Source organism: Stegostoma tigrinum, chromosome 11 (genome assembly GCF_030684315.1).
Source record: "Stegostoma tigrinum isolate sSteTig4 chromosome 11, sSteTig4.hap1, whole genome shotgun sequence".
NCBI classification, from domain to species: Eukaryota; Metazoa; Chordata; class Chondrichthyes; order Orectolobiformes; family Stegostomatidae; genus Stegostoma; species Stegostoma tigrinum.
In genome coordinates, this window is record NC_081364.1 from 2,247,409 (window position 1) to 2,259,109 (window position 11,701).

Here is an 11,701-nt window from a genome sequence, read left to right on the forward strand (position 1 = left end):
GTGGTGTACCGCAAGGATCTGTTTTGGGGCCACTGCTGTTTGTCATTTTTGTAAGTGACCTGGATGAGGGCGTAGAAGGATGGGTTAGTAAATTTGCAGACGACACTAAGGTTGGTGGAGTTGTGGATAGTGCAGAAGGATGTTGCAGGTTACAGAGGGACATAGATAAGTTGCAGAGCTGGGCTGAGAGGTGGCAAATGGAGTTTAATGTGGAAAAGTGTGAAGTGATGCACTTTGGAAGGAGTAACAGGAATACAGAGTGCTGGGCTAGTGGTAAAATTCTTGGTAGTGTGGGTGAGCAGAGAGATCTCGGTGTCCAGGAAAGGGTGCAGAGGAGATTTATCAGGATCTTGCCTGGTATGGAGGGAAGGTCTTATGAGGAAAGGCTGAGGGGCTTGAGGTTGTTTTCATTAGAGAGAAGAAGGTTAAGAGGTGACCTAGTAGAGACATACAAGATGATCAGAGGATTAGATAGGGTGGACAGTGAGAGCCTTTTTCCTAGGATGGTGACGGCGAGCACGAGGGGGCATAGCTTTAAATTGAGGGCTGAAAGATTATAGGACAGATGACAGAGGTAGTTTCTTTACTCAGAGAGTAGTAAGGGAATGGAACGCTTTGCCTGCAACGGTAGTAGATTCACCAACTTTATGGGCATTTAAATGGTCATTGGATAAACACATGGATGATAATGGAATAGTGTAGGTTAGATGGGCTTCAGTTTGGTTTCACAGGTCGGCCCAACATCGAGGGTTGAAGGGCCTGTACTGCGCTGTCATGTTCTATGCTGTAAGAGAGGAGGAGGATCGGAGGTGGAGGGGAGTGGGAGAGAAGGAAAGGGCTGGAGGAGAGCAGAGAAGAGTGTAAGTGGGAGGAAAGAGTGAGAGTTAGAGGGAGGTAATTGGGGAAGCCGAGGAATGCTGCAGTGTTGCAGGATGTTCTGGCTGCCTTTCCCATCGCCCCTTGTCCAAAGCACATACTTTGCGCTTTTCTGTAATGGAGCATCTTTTCCCAATGCAAACATGGTGACCATGATTCATCAGCACATTCCTAGTGCCACCCACAACCCTGGGCTAGTGCAATCTTACATTTTAAACTCATTGCAAGGATCAGGGAAAACAGAGAGAAAATGTTTCTCTCTCCACAGACATTGCCAGATCTGCTGAGTTTCTCCAGCACTTTCTGTTTTTTTTATTTCCAGCATCCATCATATTTTAATCCTATTACAGTGACAGTTATAATCAGTGTGTACATTAATTTGCTGCTTAGTGTTTCTGGTGACTGTCAGATAGCCTAGTGTTTATGCTGGGTGCTGAATGAAGTTAGAATTGTAACTCAGAGGCTACTGCAGTCACCTGATGATCTGACTGGCAATGAAATTTACAATTGGTTATAATTGCTGCTGCCTTACAATCAGGTCCAAATTACTTACCTTGTAGAAGTTACTGCGTTCTAGTTATTTATGTCCTGTTTGGAGTACATTTTGGTGCCTCGCATGTGGTCACCTTTGGCACAGTCAGCATGGTGCTAACTCTCTCACCTTTCTCTATCGCAGTACTCCACCTGGTGTTACTACTCGCAATAAATGCAGCCTTTCTTCAACTGAGAGATTGTGTTCGGCCATTTAGAAAAGCAAGCAGCAATAACATGCATTTCTACAGCACCTTCAATATTGTAAAACAGTCCAAGGTGCTTTTCAGAAACATTATCAGGCACAGTTAGATCTGCTGATTATTGTAATGAGTACAATTATTATGATTAAGTATTAGGTAAATGGAGAATGTAAAAGTCCATAATTAACAAGTACACAAAAGATCCAAACCCGTGACCACTTATATCTAGAAGGACAAGGACTGGAGATACATGGGAACACACCTCCCCTCCAAGTTCCCCTCCAAGCCACTCACCATCCCACTTCCTTCACTGCCATTGGGTCAAAATCCTGGAATTCCCTCCCTAAGGGACATTGTGGGTCAACCTACGGCACATGGACTGCAGCGGCTCAAGAAGGCAGCTCACCCCCACCTTCTCAAGGGACAGGAAATAGATGCTGGTCCAACCAGTGACACTCATGTCCCCAAAGAGAATCCCAAGCTTTAAGGGAACTCTGTGGGACACTAGGGAAGTGATTGCTGGCTCCTTGCTGAGATGTTTGTATCATTGATAACCATGGGTGAGATGTTGAAAGACAGGAGGTTGGCTAATGTGGTGCCGTTGAGAAAGGCTGCAAGGAAGAGCCAGGGAACTACTGACTGGTGAGCCTGACGTCTGTGGTGGGTAATTTGTTGGAAGGGACTCTGAGAGACAGAATTGATATGCATTTGGAGAGGCAAGGACTGATTAGGGATGTCAACATGGCTCTGTGTGTGGAGGTCTCATTAACTTGAGTAAGCTTTTTGAAGAGGTGGACAAAGAAGATGGATGAAGACAGAGTTGGAGACATTGCCCGTAAGAGCTTCAACAAGGTTCTGCATGGTGGACTGGTTAGTAAGGTTGGGTCACAGAATAGACAGCTAATTGGATATGAATAAAATCCAAAAGAACTGCGGATGCTTGGATAAGCACATGGATGATAATGGAATAGTGTAGGTTAGATGGGCTTCAGATTGGTTTCACAGGTTGGTGCAACATTGAGGGCTGAAGGGCCTGTGCTGCGCTGTAATGTTCTGTGTTCGATGCTGTAAATCAGGAACAAAAACAAAGTTGCTGGAAAAGCTCGGCAGGTCTGGCAGTATCTGTGGAGGAGAAAACAGAGTTAACGTTTCGGGTCCGGTGTTCCTGAGTTACAGCATCCACAGTTCTTTTGATTCTTATTTACTGTTTAACTCACTGCCACATCTCCTCCAGGCATGCTCACCTTGAAGAAGTTCTGCGCCTCCCTCCCACAGGGTTTCCATTCCAATCTCTCTCCGTGCCCACCGACTTTAATCTCACTGGCACTCCTGGTGCTTGACCAGGTATTTGCTAAAACTCATTTCCACAGCCGTATCACATTCCTCAGTGACTGCCTCCGGCTCAGACTCACCCCACGTGGATTCCAACTGAAGTTTCATCCCTCATGTATTGAATCCTCCCAGGATCACAGGTATCTCTGTGATGTTCAATGTTCCACGGACAGCTGCTCTCGCTGCATCCTGAGATCCACACTCAGTGCCACGTAGTGTTACATACGTACTCTCAAAAAAAATAATTCTGAGGAAGGGTCACCGGACCCGAAACATTAACTCTGTTTTCTCCTCCACAGATGCTGCCAGACCTGCTGAGCTTTTCCAGCAACTTTGTTTTTGTTCCTAATTGGATATAAAAATGTCTCGAAGGCAGGAAACAGATGATGGTGGAAGGGGTATGCTTTTCGAACTGGAGGCCTGTGACCAGCGGTACACTACAAGGATCGGTGCTCGGTCCACTGTTTTTTGTCATTTATATAAGTGATTTGGAAGTGAATACAGAAGGTATGGTTAGTAAGTTTGCAGATGACACCAAAACTGGAGGTGGACAGTGAAGAATATTATCTCAGACTACAATGTGACCTTCATTAGACGGGCTGACGGGCCGAGGAGTAGCAGCTGGAGTTTAATTTAGAGAAATGTCAGGTATTGTATTTTGGAAAGGCAAATCGGGGCCGGACTTATACAGTTAACGATGCGGCCCTGGGGAGTTTGCAGAGCGAAGAAACCTGGGGTGCAGGTGCATCGTTCCTTGAAAGTGGCGTCACGGGTAGACAGGGTGGTGAAGAAGGCATTTGGCATGCTGGCCATCATTGATCAGTTTATCGAGTACAGGAGCTGGGATGCCATGTTGCAGCTGCACAGGCCACTAATGAGGCCACTTCTAGAATACTGCGCACAATTCTAGTCGCCCTGCTATAGGAAGGTTGTTAAACTTGAGAGGGTGCAGAAAGGATTTACAAGGATGTTGCCGGGGATGGATAGTTTGAGCCATCAGGAGAGGCTGAATAGGCTGGGGCTTTTATCCCTGGCATTGCAGAGGCTGAGGGGTGTCCTTACAGAGGTTTACAAAGTCATGAAGAACATGAATAGGATAGCCAAGGACTTTTTCCTCGAGTGGGGGAGTTCAAAACTAGGTTTAAGGTGAGAGGGGAAGTTTCAAAAGGGCCTTGAGCGGCAACGTTTTCACGCAGAGGATGGTACGTGAACAGAATGAACTGCCAGAGGAAGTGGGTGGAGGCTGGTACAATTACAACATTTAAAAGGCATCTGGATGGGTACATGGATAGGAAGGGTTTAGAGGGATAGGGGCCAAATTCTGGCAAATGGGACTGGGCCTGGTTGGTGCAGACAAGTTGAACTGAAGGGTCTGTTTCTGTGCTGTATGACTCTACAGCCCTCCGAGTTTCTTAAAGTAGAGAGGCAGAGAGGCTTAGGGAGGCAATTCCAGAGTTTATAGCCGCAGCAGCTGAACAGCAAGGGTGCAGTGATGGAACTTGGGAATGTTAAAGAGATCAGAATTTCAGGGATCTGTACGGCTGAGGAGATTATAGGGTTAAGGAGAAGTGAGGGCAAAAAGGTATCTGTGCGAGACAATGAGAATTTTAAAATTGAAATGTTGTCAGATCAGGAAGCAATGTCAGTCATTGAGCTGAGCTGAAAGGGGACCTGGGGCAGCAGAGGCCTGGATGTACTCTACAGGAATAAAGGAGTGACCCTGTTGTTGCTTCTCACATGGAGCAGATTCCAGATAAAGGGAAAAAAACACCACACAGTGTGAGAAGTTAAAACTATAGATAGCTTAGGAATTTAACTCAGGATTCTAAATGTTTGCATATTGGAAATGGAGACAGGACCAGTACAGACAGGAACAAGCCCTCGTTATCTGAACAAGTACAAGTCATGTCAGGTCTGTGTGATCAATGAACGAGGGAAGGAGAGCAGGATGAGTTATTGTAATCGAAAATTCTCCCACTTGAGACGCCAACCTCCTACTAAACTGAAGTGGCACTACTTTTTCATTTAACAAATCTCAAATTTAAAAACTTCCTTTTTTATTCTGCCTCAGGATATGGCACAAATAGGATGGCCAGCCCTTGAATTGAGTAACTGGCTAAAGATGGCAGATTTCTTTCCCTAAAGGACAGTAGTGAACCAGGTGGATTTATTTTAATGATAAACAATTGACAATGAATACTGAGACGAGCATTCAATTCTCGGCTTTTTAGCTGAATTTTAATTCCAGAAGCTGCAGTGGGATTTGAGCTGCTGCCTCTGCGGTCCAGACACTCCCTGGGTTACAAATGGTTCTGTTCTCAAGTCTGTTCACACATCATGGGGCGACACGGTGGCTCAGTGGTTTTGCACTGCAGCCTCACAGTACCCAGGACGCGGGTTCGATTCCAGCCTCAGGTAACTCTCTGTGCGGAGTTTGCACATTCTCCCCGTGTCTGTGTGGGTTTCCTCCGGATGCTCCGGTTTCCTCCCACAGTCCAAAGATGTGCAGGCTAGGTGGATCGGCCATGCTAAATTGCCCGTAGTGTTCAGGGGTGTGTGGGTTATAGGGGGATGGGTCTGGGTGGGATGCTCCAAGGGGCGGTGTGGACTTGTTGGGCCGAAGGGCCTGTTTCCACACTGTAGGGAATCTAATCCACTGGTACAAAAGTTGGAACACAGTGCAGCGCATGGTAAAGCAGCTGGTTGTAAGTAAAGGAAATGTTCAATCCCACCCCTATTTGGGATGATGTTTGTAAGAATAAGTGATCATAAGTTGGATGTTGGATTGTAACACGGATGATCCCTGGAATGGTAGGTTTAACACACGATGAATGGCTAAGGATCCTGGGATTGTAGTCATTAGAGTTTAGAAGGTTGAGGGGAGATCTAATAGAAACTTACAAGATAATACATGGCTTAGAAAGGGTGAACACTGGGAAGCTGTTACCGTTAGGCGGGAGACTAGGACTCGTGGGCACAGCCTTAGAATTAGACGAGTCAATTTAAAACGGAAATGAGGAGACATTTCTTCAGGCAGAGAGTGGTGGGCCTGTGGAATTTATTGCCACGGAGCACAGTGGAGGCCAGGACGTTAAATGCCTTCAAGGCAGAGATCGATAATTTCTTGATCTTGCAAGGAGTTAAGGGTTATGGAGAGAGTGCGGGTGAGTGGAGTAGAAATGTCCATCAGCCATGATTAAATGGCAGAGTGAACTCAATGGGCTGAGTGGCCTTACTTCCACTCCTATGTCTTATGGTTTTATGGTGTTATGTTTGTAAATTACAGCCCCCCTGTACTAGACCACTACCCCTAAGGCACCCAAAATAAAAAATAGAAAGAACTGCATATGCTGGAAATCAGAAACACAAACAGAAATTGCTGGAGAAACTCAGCAGGTCAGGCAGCATCTGTGTAGAGGAAGCAGAGTTAATGTTTCAGGTCCAGTGACCCTTCTTCTGAACCATTCAGAACTTGACCTGAAATGTTAACTCTGCTTTCTCTCCTCAGATGCTGCCAGACCTGCTGAAATTCTCCAGCAATTTCCATTTGTGTAACCCTGAGCTAACATTACCACTCTTCTGTCTCCTTTCAGACCCTCCTTAAAATCTCTTTGAACTTTTTGTCACCGGTGCCATATCTCCTTTCGTGGATCAGTAAAGTTTTATTCAATAATGATCTTGTAGAATGCCTTGGGTGCATTTTTATTAAATTACAGATGATAAATGGATATAAGCGCCTGTTGCTGCGGTACATTGATTTAGATACCTGACTTTTTATTAAGTTGCCTCCATCAACACCAGAATTTACAGGAATAATTCAACAACATTGAGAAACCCTGGTATTTACTGGCAAGGGACATCTTACCCATAATCTGATTTAAAAATCACTGATATCGACAGACAATAGCGATTTCTTGTGGAAGAGGTCTTCTGAACAAATGGAGTGCCTGAGCGGAAATCGAGAACTCTCTCCATGCTGTAGAGTTTGGGGGTTGTTGAAAATGTCAAAACTGAAGTTGATCAATTTTTGTTGGGGAGAAATATGGAGTAATGGGTGTAAATGGGCTTCAGCTAGTGATCAACCTCAGTCTAATACAATAGTGTAACAGACTGGAGGGGCTGAATGATCTGTTCCTGTTCATCGTGTTCCACGAGTCAGTGAGGCAGCCATCTGTTTAGCTACAGAAAACATTTCTGAGTGCAACAGTCAAGGGGATTAATTTTAATATCAATGCAAGAGTATTTATAGTTTTTTGCAAGGTCCCCCATTAGTGCGTCATTGGCTGTGAAGTGCTTTCCAATGCCCTGAGGTTGTGGATAGGGCTTGTGTAAAGCAATGACACCAACAAAACAGCTGAGAGAGAAGATAAAACTCAAGGAGAATGTGCAAGCAGGAATAGAGACCCCCGCCGAATGCAAAAGCAAAAATGAATATCAAAGTAAAATGAAACTAATCATACAAATCTGTTAAAAGCAGAATATGTAAAGAAATGGTTGTGAGATAATAACAAATGGAATATTGATGAACAAAAAGCACATTGAAGTTTTTCCTCTTGTCCTCATCAGGACCATTCACAAGAACACCAATTCCAGCTGAAAACCAACATTTTTACTGCATGAAAGGAGAGTGCTGATTGGTAGATGTATTGCCATGGACAATGAATCAGTCCAATGATGATTTTATTGGACGGTTTCCAGCTCAAAGTTTGAAGGAGGAAGGTGAGAAAATTGTAGTTGCCTGAGTCATGGTCTTCCACAGGAAGTTAGTAAATACACAGACAGACAGACACTATCAGATATTTAAAACATTGGTGATGTGGGTGGAGGGAAAAACTGTGAAGACTATTCAATGGTCCCTGTTTTGTGAAGCTTCAGCTTAATGTCTTTACTTTGGTAACTTTTCTTAACAAAGCCAAGGATTTCATTATTTCTATTGAACATTTCCTCAAGCTGTTCTATTATCTTCAAAGATTCGTGTAGATTTGCCCACGCACTCTCTGTGAGACTTTACCATTTTAATTTAGATTGTTGCTGCTCATTGTTCCCATCAAATTGTATCACCCCACACTTCTCTGCATTCAGTTCGATCTGTTGCCAGTCTATTTGATCAGTCTGTCAATGTCCTTCTGAAGTTTTTGTTCTTCTCTCTGTTTAGGATGACTCCAAATTTCATGTTACCTGCAAACTTGAAAAAAATTCCCTGTCCGATTCAGCCCAGATTGTCCGTATACATCAAAAAGATCAGTGGTCTCAACACTGAGACCTGGGGAATGTTACCACATTCTGCTCTCCAGTCTGGGAAACAATTCCTTATCTTTGCTGTCTGTCAAAACACCGCTCGTTTAATCCCATGGGTTTCTACAGTGTTTACAAGGATATTATGTGAAATTTTATTAGACACCCTTTGAACGCTCAGGTAAAGATACCAACCACATTACTCTCATCAACCCTTTCTATCACTTCAGCAGAGAGTTATATTTCCAGGCTTGCTGATGACACAGAGATTTGTTATATAAGAGGCAACACAAACAGGAACATTAAATTGCAAAGATTATGTGAGTAGACAAAACTATGGGAGATGGATTTTAAAGCACAGGCAGTTCCCAGGTTATGAAGGAGTTCTGTTCCTGAGTATGTTCATGAGTTGGTTTGTACACATGTTGGAACATAGTACAGTACAGTGTAACAGCTGCTCCTAAATATGAATGGATGTTCATATATCAGGGCCATCATATTAGTGTGGGACTTCATTCACAAGCATGAGCTTTTGTAAGTTGGACATTTGTAATTGGGGCCCGTTCACATAATTAGGATATTATTAATTTCAAACTAAAAGAAGACAGATGCAGCGTTTGGATTACAAAAACCTTGGGAGAGTGGAGGTTTAAAGAGATTGAGGAATCCAAGTGCACTCATCACTAAAATATAGAGATCATGTGTAAACTCAACAGTCAAAAGTCTTTGACCAGACTCAAAGGGCCGAATGGCATACTCCTGCTTCCATTTTCTGTTTCTATGTTTCTAATACAATGTTCTCACAATAGCTGGATGAGAAAGTGGGGAGAATGTTTAGCTGTTCCTTTACAAAGCTCTGTGAGACCAGGTCAAGAATTCTATGCCCAGCTTAGGACACCAGATCTTGATAAAGTCATCTTGAGGTTGGAATGCAGCACAAATTCTTCAGAATGTACAGGCCTTGAAGAGTATCATTACAAGGAGAGATTCCATAAACTGGGTTTATGTAACTTAAAGGGGGATTTGATGAAGTCTTTAAGATTTTGCAAGAAGGGGTTGATGGAGAAGTGTTTACCACTGATGTTTAGGATTAAAGGCAGAAGCTTACACTGAGGAATATTTCCTTACACAAAGGGCAGTAAGACTGGAAATTCTCACAGAAACAATTTAGGAGCTGGAGCTTGATTAATAGTTTCAAATCTGAGAAAAGGAGCCGAGGGAGGGGGTCAGTGTTAGGATCCAGTTCAGGCCTTGGTCAAAGTTTCAAAATCCCATGCAGCTCAGAGGGATAGCTGTAACTGAGTGGAAAGAATCCCAACCTGCAGTGAAGATCCCATTTGTTAGTGAAGCTGAGCTGGTAAATCTCCACCGGTACACTGAGCTGCTGGGGGAGGTGCTGGTCTAAGCGGTAATGTCATTAGACCAGCAATGCAGAGAGCCAGGACCAACCCTGTGGGGACGGGGCTGAAATCTGAACACAGCAGCATTTAGAGTCGGAGAGTCCTGGTAAAAGGCCCATGGCATCTGTGCCAGTCAAAGAGAACCATCTAGCTATTTTAGTCAAATTTCTCCACTCTTGCCCATAGCCTTGTGCACTGTGACATTGCTAATTGTGATGGTGATTTCAGTCTCTCCCAGCCTCACAGGCAGCGAGCCCCAGATTGCCCACCACCCTCTGGGTGAAAAGCTTTTTCTCTCACATGTCTTTAAACAACGGCCTGATGTACTGCCAGGCTATCAATCCAAAGGCCCAGCGAATGTTCTGGGGACCGAGGTTTGAATCCTGCAGGTATAAATGGTGGAATTTGAATTCAGTAAAGATCTGGAATTAAGGATCTAATGATGACCCCAAAAGGATTGACAATTGTGGGGAAAACCCGACTGTGGTTCACTAATGTCCTTCAGGGAAGGAATCGGCCATCCTTACCCAGTCTGGCCTACATGTGACTCCAGACCCACAGCAATGTGCTTGACCCATAACTGACCTCTGACTGAGGATCCAGCTATTCAATTCAATTCAGGAGCAATTGGGGATGAACAATAAATGTCAGTTACTCTCATGCCCCAGAACTCTCTGTCTGGTCAGTGCCCTCTTGGTAACATTGACTTTCAGCAGATCTCAGGTTAGAAAGAGCAACAGGAACTTTGATGGGCCAAGGTCATAAAATTAAATGAGGAAGTTTTGCGAGAATCGGGAATGGAGACATTGCACTTTCTGATTTCAATCTGTCACAGTTGGTGCAATCTGTCAGCAGCTGAATGAGTAAAGATAGCTACCGGGTTGAATGGGTGATCTGGTGAATGAGTGTGCGTGTGAGGCATTGTTTGAGTTGGAGGTTTGCATGTAACATCAAGTTGGGAATGTGACCCGCGGCTCTGGAATGTGGCAACTTTACAACAGCTTCGCAGGTAACAAATGCTTTCTTACTGCCGACCCGCAGACTCGCTTATTCCGAACTCACTCCCACATTCCACGTACTGGTCACTTACACCATCACGATCCGTGTCCAAGCTCGCAATGAATTCCATTCAGCTGTCACCCCCTATCCTCACTGGTCTACAGAGGCCCCTAGCTAAGCAATGTCTCAATTTTAAAATCATTGTTCATGTTTTCAGCGCTTGCCATGGCTTTGTCCCTTTCCCTATAGCGGTAACCCCTTCCAGCCCAACAACCCTTTGAAATCTCTGTGCCCCTCTAACTCCGTCCTCTTGTGCATCTCTCGTTTTAATTGGCCTTTATTGCAGAAAGTTGAATGTTGACTTTTTAATTAACTTTCAACAATTTGATTGTCCACTAAATTCCGCCCTTGCATTGACATTTAGCAATTGTAAATGTTGAGTCTCATTCCTTATGATGGCTTTAACTGTTGCTGAAAATGTTAAAAATGTGACATTTTATAATTTGATGTCCTGAAAGTTGAAATGTCAGTGACCAGCGTGAGTTTTTCAGTGGCTTCTGGAGACACAGCAATGGCACAATCCTGCCACCTAGTGTTCGTTCGCTGTATTATGAAGAAACGAAACTAGTTTTCACTGTTGAGGTTACACGTAACATCCCAGAAATAGCAGTGAATCAGCAAATGGAAGGGAGGGAGTGGTTGAACAAGATTGCAATCACCAGAAAATGGGACTGAACAAATTAATGGAGATAAGGCTGACCAGCCATCAGCTCTGATACACTCTATTGCATGATCTTGAAGAAGTGACTAATGAGATTCCCGGTTTGTTAGGTTCTATTCTCTTAAACTTTCTAATTTTGAGGAAGGTCCCATTACACTGGAAAATAGGGAATGTTACTCCTTTATGCAAAAAGGGAGGCAAAAAACAGGAAACTACTGGGCAGTTAGTTTGAATGTCGAATGTTAAATGTTAGGCGCTGTCACTGAAGACATTCTCGGAGGGCGCTTCGAAAAATCCACGATAATCAGGCAGAGTCAACATGGTTTTGTGAAAGATTAAACATTAATCAGCAACTTATTGGAGTTCTTTGTGCTGTGGAGGAACTGTATTTGGATGCACCGTAC